The sequence below is a fragment of the Gavialis gangeticus genome, unplaced genomic scaffold, assembly GCF_001723915.1.
Source record: "Gavialis gangeticus isolate Ggan-Ray unplaced genomic scaffold, GavGan_comp1, whole genome shotgun sequence".
NCBI lineage: Eukaryota > Metazoa > Chordata > Crocodylia > Gavialidae > Gavialis > Gavialis gangeticus.
In genome coordinates this window covers 48139870-48150209 of record NW_017729022.1, presented here as the reverse complement: position 1 = coordinate 48150209, position 10340 = coordinate 48139870, and positions in this window count along the sequence as shown.

The following is a 10340-nucleotide window of genomic DNA, read 5'->3' as shown; positions in this document are numbered from 1 at the left end:
TATAGAACAGCAGCAGACAACATGGGTCTCCCAGGTTCAGAGGCAATAGGCCTAAGATCTGTTTTCCCTTGTGCCACTAACCTGTGGAATAACCCCAGATTAGAACAACAGATTCAGAAGTATCTAATAATTTGGATTTCAGTAGATATTCTGTTTACCTGAAAAGCAGGCTGAATGTGTCTTCAGAAGGATACCAAAAATATCTGGCCACTTAAAACCCCACAAAACTAACTTTTTTGGCCTTGGTTTTCTTATATGCCCAACAAGGATGATAATGGTTACCAAGCTGTATAAAGTGCTTTGAGATATACAGGTGAAATAGCTCTATTAGTCCTGTGTACTATTCATTTTCTATTTGAGTGTGTTGAAAATTTTTTGCAAAGTGCATTTCTTTTTTCTGTAAAACACTTTTATCTGTGTCCATTCAAAGTGCTTGTGAAATGTTAAATTGAAATAAAGCAGTTGTTCCGCACCCCCATGACTTATGCTGTTTTTTTTCTTCCAAATTGTTCACAAACAGGTTGTGAAATTCTGAAACCTTTTATCTGAAGGAATCTGCAAATTCCTTCACAATGTTTTTGTTTGTTTGCAAATTATCACCAATTTGTTAGGAAGAACAACAACATTCACTATATTCATTAGTGTAGATGAAACAAGGACCCTAAATTGAAGCAGTGGGTTTTAAAAAACACCGTTTCAATTTAGGTCTGATTAAACCCCTGTGTCATACACACATCCTGCTGACTTACCTGCCTCTACGGCAGGGATGGGAGGGTAAGCTGCTGTGGAGAGGGCTGGTGCTTCCCTTTGTGGCAGCGGTGGCCTCCCTCTGCCCCCTGGCAAACCCCAGGTTGGGCAGTCCCAGGGGCCACCGCAGCTGCGGAAGGAAGCACCAGGCCCCTGTGTAGCTCAGGCAGTCTCAGGGGTGGGGGAGGGGGGCTTGATTAGCAGGTCAGCGCCCTGGGTGAGTGTTGCAGGGGACCTGGAGCCAGAAGGTCTCCCTGAAGCCCATAGCCTCCAGTAGACTGGTAATGAAATGCCAGTAAGCTGACCCTGGACGCCCAACCCCTAGCATGGGCTGGGCCCAGACAAAGGTGGTGATCACTGAAAGGGGTGGGCTAGATGCCAGGAGTGGGCCCAGGCAAACAGATATAAACCCAGTCCAACCAGGAATGGCATAGATGAAGGCAGGGGGTTCAGTAGGGTGACAGGCATGCCAGACATCCACCAGGGAGTAGTCTGTTTGGATCTCTCCAAGGATACCCATGGAAGCCTGGTTCCGCTCCCTGCCTGACTGGTCTCACGCATCTAGGGTGATGTTAAAGTCCCCTCCAAGGGCCAGAAACTCATGAGGGTGGAGGGTGCTGATGTAAGTGGACACCTGGCGGAAAAAATCCACCAACTCTGGCTCCTTTGCAGGGGCGTATGCATTCAGAAGTTTCAGGACCAGCCTCTGCACTTGGACCCAGAGTTGCAGCAGGCAGCCCAGCACCACCTCAACGTCTTGCAGAGCCTCTGGCTGCTGGCCTGGGGAGAACAGCAAGAGGTGGCTGAGAGGTAACTAAAAAAGACCATGCCTCCCCACTCCAGTCACCAATTAGGCTCATTGGCCAGAGTAGTCAGGGTCTCTTACAAGAATACCATGGGGTACCCTAGCTCCTAAAGGAAGGAGATCATGCGGCATCTCCAGAGACCCTTCCTGCAGCTGTGGACATTGACAATCACAATCTTAAATGACCTCATGGCTGGGGGGGAGGGGAGTAGAAGGTGTAGCAGGGGCCTTGCACATCTCAACACCCAGTGTGGGGCCTGCTGGCTTGTGCAGAGCCCTCCTATAAGTTTAGAGGGCATCTACGAAAACTGTGGGCCCATCTATAGGTCTGGGTGTTGCAGATTTTGGGCCTTTTGCCTTTCCCTGCCAGTGACCTCATAGTGGCGATGATGCTGTCAAAATCTCCCCAGCAGCCCACGGTGAGTTATAGCTTGCTGGTGCACCACCAGATGTACTCATGGTCAAGAAATGCAAGTAGCTTGCCCATGGGGACTGCTGGGACTGAGAGGTCCGCAGGCTCCATGGAGCCTGCCAGTTCTTAGGCATCCTCTTCTTGGTCCTGGAGTTCAGTGGGGTCCTTAGGTACCATCTGAACCCTCAGTCTGCTAAGACCCTGGCTGGGATTGGAAGAGCTCTGCAGCCCCTTGGGATGGGGGCGGGGCTCCCTCACAAGATGGCAGGGCAGAGCTGGAACCTTGAGGGGTCTTCACAGGGACCCCCACAAGACTGGACTGTTGGTCTGGGGACCTCACCCCAACCCCCTTTGCTGTGGGACCATTGGGCAGGCTGGTAGTGGGGTTTGACTGGGAGTGGGGAGGAGGAGACCCATCAGGCATCAGTGCCTGTCTTGAGGTCCTGGGAGAGGGGAATTCCACCCTCAGAACTCACCAGGGGGAAGGGGAGGGAGGGGGTTTGCGACGCTGAGAGAGAAAGGAGATAGATACACACAAACCCGTTACAATGGTCCGCAATGGTGGAGAAAGTGGTTCGAAGGAAGTGTCTCAGTCCATATAGAGTCTCATCACGGGGGTCCTCTTCGGGTGGAGCGGGGTCGTCCGTGGTTGGAGAATCCTCTCCAAGTGAAGGTCCGTCTGGTGCAGAGGGGGGGGCAGTTCAGGCAGTCCTCTCTGGGTCTGGTCCATTGGCAGCTCGTCTGGTGGGGTCGGAGTACTGGCGGTGGCCCGTGATGTGTTCCACATAGATGTCGTGGGACCAACAGATGGTGTCGGACACCATGAGGCAGCACATCAGCTTGGCGTAGCGGCGGGAGATGCGGCAGGCACGTGGGACACTCTCTTTGCTGGGGTCCCAGGCTCTGAGTGTTCCTACGATGAGTGCGTCCACCGTCACATCGTAGCTGTGGCCCCTCAGGGTGTCAGCCAGTGAGGCATACTTCTCCCGCTTGTGAGCCCGGGCATCGGTGAAGGCTTGGCACCAGTTCTCGAAGGGGATGGTGATGTCCACGAGGGCAAAAAAAAAAAAAAAAAAACAACCAACCAACCAACCAAAAAAACCAACAAAAGCCATATACAGGGAAGGCTGCTGAGGCAGATGTAGAAGATGGCTGGAGCAATGGAGAGGCTTTGCTTGTTGCAGATCAGTCCAGAAGACCCTCCAGCCAGGCACTTGGCAGTACAACAACAGGCAGGAAAATAAAGCAGGGTCAGCTCTAGTGAGGCAGCTGTTAGGGAGGGCAAGAGCAATCAGTCAATTAGGGAGTAATCCAGTGCAGGTGTGGTGTTGCACAAGGTGGTACAGCAGGGAATCTCCCTCTCTCCTGAGAGGGGAAAGCAGCAGAAGAGACGGCAGCAGCAACAGCAGTGGTAGCAGCTATCCGGTTCAGCTACACATGGTGTGCTTCAGGTGAAGGTGGAGGTGAAGGCGGAGGGTGGCCTGCCAAAACAGCTGGGATAGGGAAGGCACCTTTAGGCTCTAACAGTAATGGTGGGGAAGGGGCCCACAGGCAGTGCAGGCTTCCTCCCCAGGCTGCCCTCCAACCGCAGCTTGGTGGTAGGCTGGGCAGCAAGCCAGAACAGGAATGCAGAAACTGGGGTGCAGTGCAGTGTGGTGGGGCCCCCCTTGAGGGGGGCAGTGGCATATGGCGTGTAGCAGAGGATTCTCCCTGGGGGGCAGCAACAGCAGCAGCCCAAGACAGGAAGGGGTATGGCCAACTTACTCCCTGAAGCTCAGAATAAGCCAGCAGCTAACAGTAGCCAGAAGCTGGAAGGGGTCTGGACATCTTCTCCCCAGAAGCTCCTGAGACCAAGCTAGCAGCAGCCTGGGATAGGAAGGGGCATGGCCAACTTCCTCCCAGAGGGTCCTCCCCCAGATGCTGCTGAGGGCAAGTAGCTCTGAGCTGCTGACCACGCCAGGTTTTTATAATGCTGGGGCCAGCACAGGTGGATCTCCCCCTGGCTGTAGATCTGGATGTAGCTGGGCAGGGTCAGTTTGCCCCACGTAGCACAATTTACCCCACATTAAAGTGCATGTTCAGTCATGTACGCTGAGGCACAAATCTCCAGCACAAATTTGTGCCGCTGCTATTTGAGCTGCTGCAACAGCACATGCCTTCATGTGTGGACACACCCAAAATGGTCAGGTATAAGGTGTAATTTGAACTGAAATAATCATCAGCATTATTTTCCACTATTTGCTCAGTTTGACATGTGAATGAAAAGCAGTAAACTCTAATACTCTAGAAACACAAGCCATGTCATTGAAAGAGGGGCTTATTCTTGGGCTCTTATGTCTGATTTTCTATGAAGTGACACCAATGAATTTTTAATATCAAGGAGACCAAGGGGCACGGGATGATTTACACTCCCAAATCCATGGCCTTTGAGAGCTGGATGCTAAAAGGTCATTGAGAAGATGCAGTTATTGAATGCTATCGATTGTCTCTCTCCATGATGCCTGATCTTGTACTTTGGGCATTGGCAGTAGCTCAGGAAGGAGTCATTTATTCCCCAGTGTCTTAATGCTTTCTCAGTTAACACTGTGAATGGAAAGAGAGGGGCATGAAAGGGAGAGCAGGATCAATAGGTGAACATCAGGCTGGAGAAAAAGAAAACCAGCTTGGTTAATTTGAAAAGAAAGACATCTAAACAAGGCCAAGTGGTGAAAAATATAACGAACTTGGTCTCACTCCCAATGGAAACAGTGGCAAAACTGCTGTGAACAAGTATAAGCAGAGAAGGATCTACTGTTCCTGTTAAACATTGGGATAGCAAGCAATAACATTTGTGACTAATAATGATCTGACTTGTACGTTGTCACTTATAAAGCAGCAGTGTTACATAGTGGACGCATCTACGTGAGACACTAAATGCACAGTAGACTAATTCTACTCTGCATTAGTGCATTGCAACAAAAGCCATGCTAATGCACAGTAGAATTAGTCTATTGTACGTTAGTATCATGAAAAAGGTGTGTGCTGATGCTTCTGCACAGTAGTACCAGTACTGCGCATTGAGCTAGTTGGCGCTACTGCGTACTTAGTACCTGTATTACAGGTACTAATACACAGTAACTATGGTGCATTAATGCACATGTAAACGTGCCCAGTTTTTGCTGTTTCCTTAATTTGCTTCTAAAATAAACTTGTGTAAAAAGACTTTCTCCTTATAAAACATCTGCTTGGTTTCCAATTTTTGAAACTAATGAGCAGTACTACAGGCAGCCCTCAACTTACAATGTTTCGAGTTACAACGTTTTGCACTTACAATGTTTATAAATTGACACCCTGTTTCAACTTTCTGACATCAGTTTCAACTTTACAACGCTTGATCCGATGCCATGCCACACCAGTGAACAAGTTCACTGCGTCACCCATCTCCCTGGAGAACATCTGTCCAAACTTCCTTGGACACCTTCTTTAAGTAAGCAGACAAGACTCCAGAAAAACCTGCAGCCAAGACTCTTGAGAAAACTCCAACCAAGAGCTCTTCAAAAAGTCCAACAAAGTCACCTCAAAGAAGTCTTTCCAAATCAATATGATTGCTATTTACAATATAAATACATTAATGTAGCTACATTACTCAACTATAATTGATTGAGTATAAAATTCTGGATTATTTTTGGTGAAAATACGGTATCAGGCCTTGGTTCAGGAACCAATCCTTCATTTATAACATTGTTTCCTATGGGAAAATCAGTTCTGAGTTGCAACGTTTCCAGGAACCAATTGTGTCGTAAGTCTGAGAACTGCCTGTATATTACATTCTTATGTGAACAACTAACTTAATATATTAGTTCTTTTTTAATACAGGTGATCTTTTTACAGATGTATCTTCAAAGAGGAGAGGACCACATTTACCTTTACCAAGAGTGCTTATTGTCTTAATCCAAAAGTGTTCACTGATGACACAAGCATTTTCACAGCTCATGTTTGCAAAACTGTAGCCAGAATAACTAATTTATGGTTGGAGTGGGAAAGGTACGGTATGTTTCTAGCAATTTGTTAGAAATACTGAGTTGAAGTAATTAAAGATTATTGGATTCAAAATTAAATGGAATCAACAATTATCAAATGAGTTTCATCAGCTGACATTAGACCATTACTCAATTCTGAGAGGTACCGAGCACCTGTAACTGCTTTGAACCTGTCACTCTCTGGCCCACTGAAAGCGACTGAGTTTTGCCTGAGTTAAACTGAGTCAAGCTGTAATTAACCATTCAACTGCGGTGTGCTGAGAAGGAAACAAGTAGGTCTCTTGAGATTTAGAGGCCAAGTGTTTAGTTTTTCTGAAGTAGCAGCCAAAGACATACATCTCTTCCATGGCTCTGGAACCTGGCAGAAGCTTCTCTGGTTTTTTGGTTGCAAGGCTCTATAAAAACCGTACCATTGAGTACTTGCACATGCATTTGTGACTGAACTCAAGGGCCAAGAGGAGGAGACAAACTCTGCAGAATAGATCTGATGGCTGTGGGCTAACTGAACCCTATGGAATGAGACGGACTGTCTACCCTCCCAATCTCACAAGCCTCATCCCATGAAAAAATCTCTACCCATTCATGGGTCAGAGGGTCATTGCCAAAGAGAATACTTTGCAGGGTTCAGAGGTGGGGCAGATATTATTGTAAGAGTATTGTATGCAGGTCTTTAAGAGGCCCTCTAGGGTACTGGTATAGGTTATGCACTCCTTTTATACGTTGATCTTTACCACTTTGAGGTAGCTATGACCTTAAAGTGAGCCTCATAAAAAGGCTTGCATGCCACTTTTAAATAATTAAAATGAATTAAGGAACAGAAAACTAAACTAGAATGTTAGGTCCATCCTGTGCAGACTCAGGCTCTTACATTAATGTGCTGCTTAGTTCTAAGAAAAATGGCTTTCTATCTTTGCCTTTATGTTATATCCTGCTAAGCAGAACACACTGTTCCCTGCTATCAAGAACATTTAATGCAGTTCTGAGCATGTGTACCCAGTACTAGATGCAAGAATCAAATGACTCCTCCCACACAGCTATCACATTTCTTCTCTCTATTGTATGGGGGATATCAAGCAGTTTCTTGTTTCTGTGCCTCCATAAATACATCACAGAAACTGAGAAAAACTAGTCACTGTTTGAAGTCTGTGCGCGTTAAGGGGGAAGGGAGAAGAGATATAAATTACAAGGCTGCATGTTTTTAGATTAGTAAATAGTGGATTCTTTTTTAAAAAGTGTTTTTTTTTCTTCTTCATCATCACAGGTATGTTTGAGTTGTCTGATTAATTTAAAGGCACACTAGCACCCCAAGTTTATACATGCATAAATTATTAACAGTCCTGTTTTTGGTATTATATTGGAATTTTTCCAGCATTCTGCAAAACCAGAAGGAGGATCCCTTCTCCTCATTCTTGATGAGATTAAAATAAAATATTGTTATATTTAGACTCCTCTTTCTCCTGTTATCAGGCCTGTAGATATTAACATTCAGATACTGCCATAAAAAGCAGGTACTTTTTGATACCTGATTCTTTTTCTTTTCACAGAAGTTTTATGAAACAAAGCAGGAATCTGTGTTTATGGCACTGGCTCAGAAAATGAAGCAAAAGTACATAAGTGTGAACTACAATATGCCAAATCATGGATTTTATGCAGAGAGACCATAATCATGCAAACTCTTAATTAAAGTAATAGTCCCATAAAAGTCAGTGGGACTACTCACATGAGCAAATGTTAAAGTAAACAATTTTCAGGAAGAAAAATCTGAGTCTCAGTCCTGGACACTTCACATACTGCTATTAGCAACCCAGAAACTGATGGGTACCAGGTCCACTGTTGTTAATAACAACCCTGAAAGTGACAGCAACTAGTTAGTTTCAGGGCGAAAAGAAGAGCATGATCTCTGGAGACCGGCTCTGACCAGGATGCTCAGATATCTGATTTTTGTTCTTGGGGACATGGGGACACACAGCCCTGACTTTGGTACTGCTCAGAAAATCTGAGATGATTGGCGCTTTAGTAAGTGCTTGCAAAACTGGACCCTAGGGAAGTAGTGACATCACTTCATATTTCTGATTGTGCAGTCAATCCATATTTGAAACTTCCACAATTTCAGCAGGCATTTTGCTTGCAAAGGGACTCTAGTATTAAATTAATTACTGGTACATTCATAATAAAAAAACAAACAGTTCAAAGGAAAAATGACTGCATTTTCACATAAGCATTTTCCAATGTCTGAACATAAATGCAGGTGCGTACTCCAAAAAAAATCCATAAGATACTGCAAAATGTTGGTTAGAACAACTACTTCTTTTACTAGAAAGAGAGTAGCCAGAGCAAGGGAATATACCTTCTCAATTTAACATTCCTCCAGGCTGCCAAATCTATTTTAAATGGCTAATGCTATTAAAATTTAATTCTGAATTGAGAATTTGTATTCTAAATTTCTGCCTGAAACTGATGGAGTTACCTGTTATTTTAAACCATTAGCTATGAACTGATGGACAGGTTGCTCAATATACCATAAAAAATGAAAGAGAATAAATTGTGGAAAACGTCATACAGAAAATGGTAGAAATAGGAGACATCCACCATTTTTTTTTGTCAAGTGTATCCATGCCATTAATCTCTAGGATTTATATTTATCAGAAAACAATAAAGAAAAAACACTTATTCAGCACGGGGAAAATATGTAGGAATAGCTCATTGCCTCTAGGACTGGCAGTTGGCAGAAAGGTGATATTGCTTATGGACAGGACTGGCTCCAGGTATTTCAGCATTTCTGGCTAACTTACATTTTGCCACGTTTTTCACCCCCATTCACATAGCTAACAATGTTGACCAATCAGAAGCTGATGGCCGCTAATCACCACTAAAAATGCCCCTCTCCAATTAAGCCACCCTTGGTGACTTGCCCAGGTTGTTCATAAGGGCTTTGTTTATGAACACATACCCTGTCCTCCCACATCATTTGTACTTCAGCCCCTTGCATGCCATGACACCTGACTGGCGTGGCTGTGGGAAACAGATGTGCAGGTGCTATCCACAAATGGGGGTAGTGGTCTCAATGTGTTTTCTTGTCTTAGTAAGCAAGGAGTCTGCATGATGTTTGGCCAATTGTAGGCCTAGGTAGACATGGGCCTAAAATTCCAAGTGACTAGTGATTCTTTTGGTGTTAGTTTTTAATAGCTTTAAAAGGCTAGTATTTTTACAAAAGTCAGACACAAAGGTGGGGTTTTTTTTTGAAAATCAGGCCATGTTCTCCAAATCCAGAAGCAAAAAACAATTTGCTCAAGATGCAAAACATTAGAAAATGTATATATGCAAGGAAAATCTTTCGTAGATTCCAAGGACTTTCAGAAATTGTCTAGTCTTATTTACAATGGGCAGGAATGAGGTATTCTAACTATAAGGGTTAATTGCATAAATGAGACTTCTTGCTTTCTAAAGGATTGCTGGATGCTGAAACTTCAAATGCCAGCAAATACAAGAAACTTGTAAGACCTCTCATTTATGTAATCAACTATTATGGTTAGAATACCTTGCTAAAATCTTTGCTCAGAGAAGTTATGGACTTGATGCAGAAATTAGTGGGCACATTTTATGGCCTATATTGTGTGGGATACTAAATTGTCATAATGTTTCCTTTTGGCCTTAAAGTTTATGAATTTATGGCTTTTCCAAAAAGAAAAAAAATAAAGAATCACAACTGATATTTATAAGAGTCAAATTGTGAACTAATGCCTGCCCCCCAATCCCTTGCAGGCTGGAACTCTGCCAGCCTGCAGACAGCTCTTTGCAAAAGAGCAAAATCTGCATATTTCTCTGTTAAAGTGAAAAATCTGCTTTTTTTCTTGGGTAAAAGGGAAAATCCATGGGATTTTTTTCCCCCTCATTTTCCCATGGGAACCAGAAAACCCAGATCCCTGGTCATGAAGAGACATGTCTGGATACGCAGCTCTGGCAATGCCCAACAGATGCAGTCTTCTACAAGGCAACTATAAATTGGGATCTCTTGGACCATTTGTTCTAAGTGGGCACTTACCAATAAGACCTTTGGCAACTCTGGGAATCAAGGAAGCACAAAGCTACTGTACCAAGTGAAGCTCTAGAGCAGCTGAGGATTTAGGTCTGGGAGTTAGGATTACAGTGCTGAATCACTGAGTGCAACAACAGCTGGTTAAATAAGCACTGAAATAATGGAAGATGTGGCTTTAAAAATATCTTGATAATAACTTTACATTACCATGCAGAATTACAATTTTTGATAGCTTGTCTTATCTGTATTTGTTCTTCCCAGTTTTATTTGTTAGTGTGTGCAGCTGAAAAACAAGTCATGTTTAAAGAGCAATAAAAATGA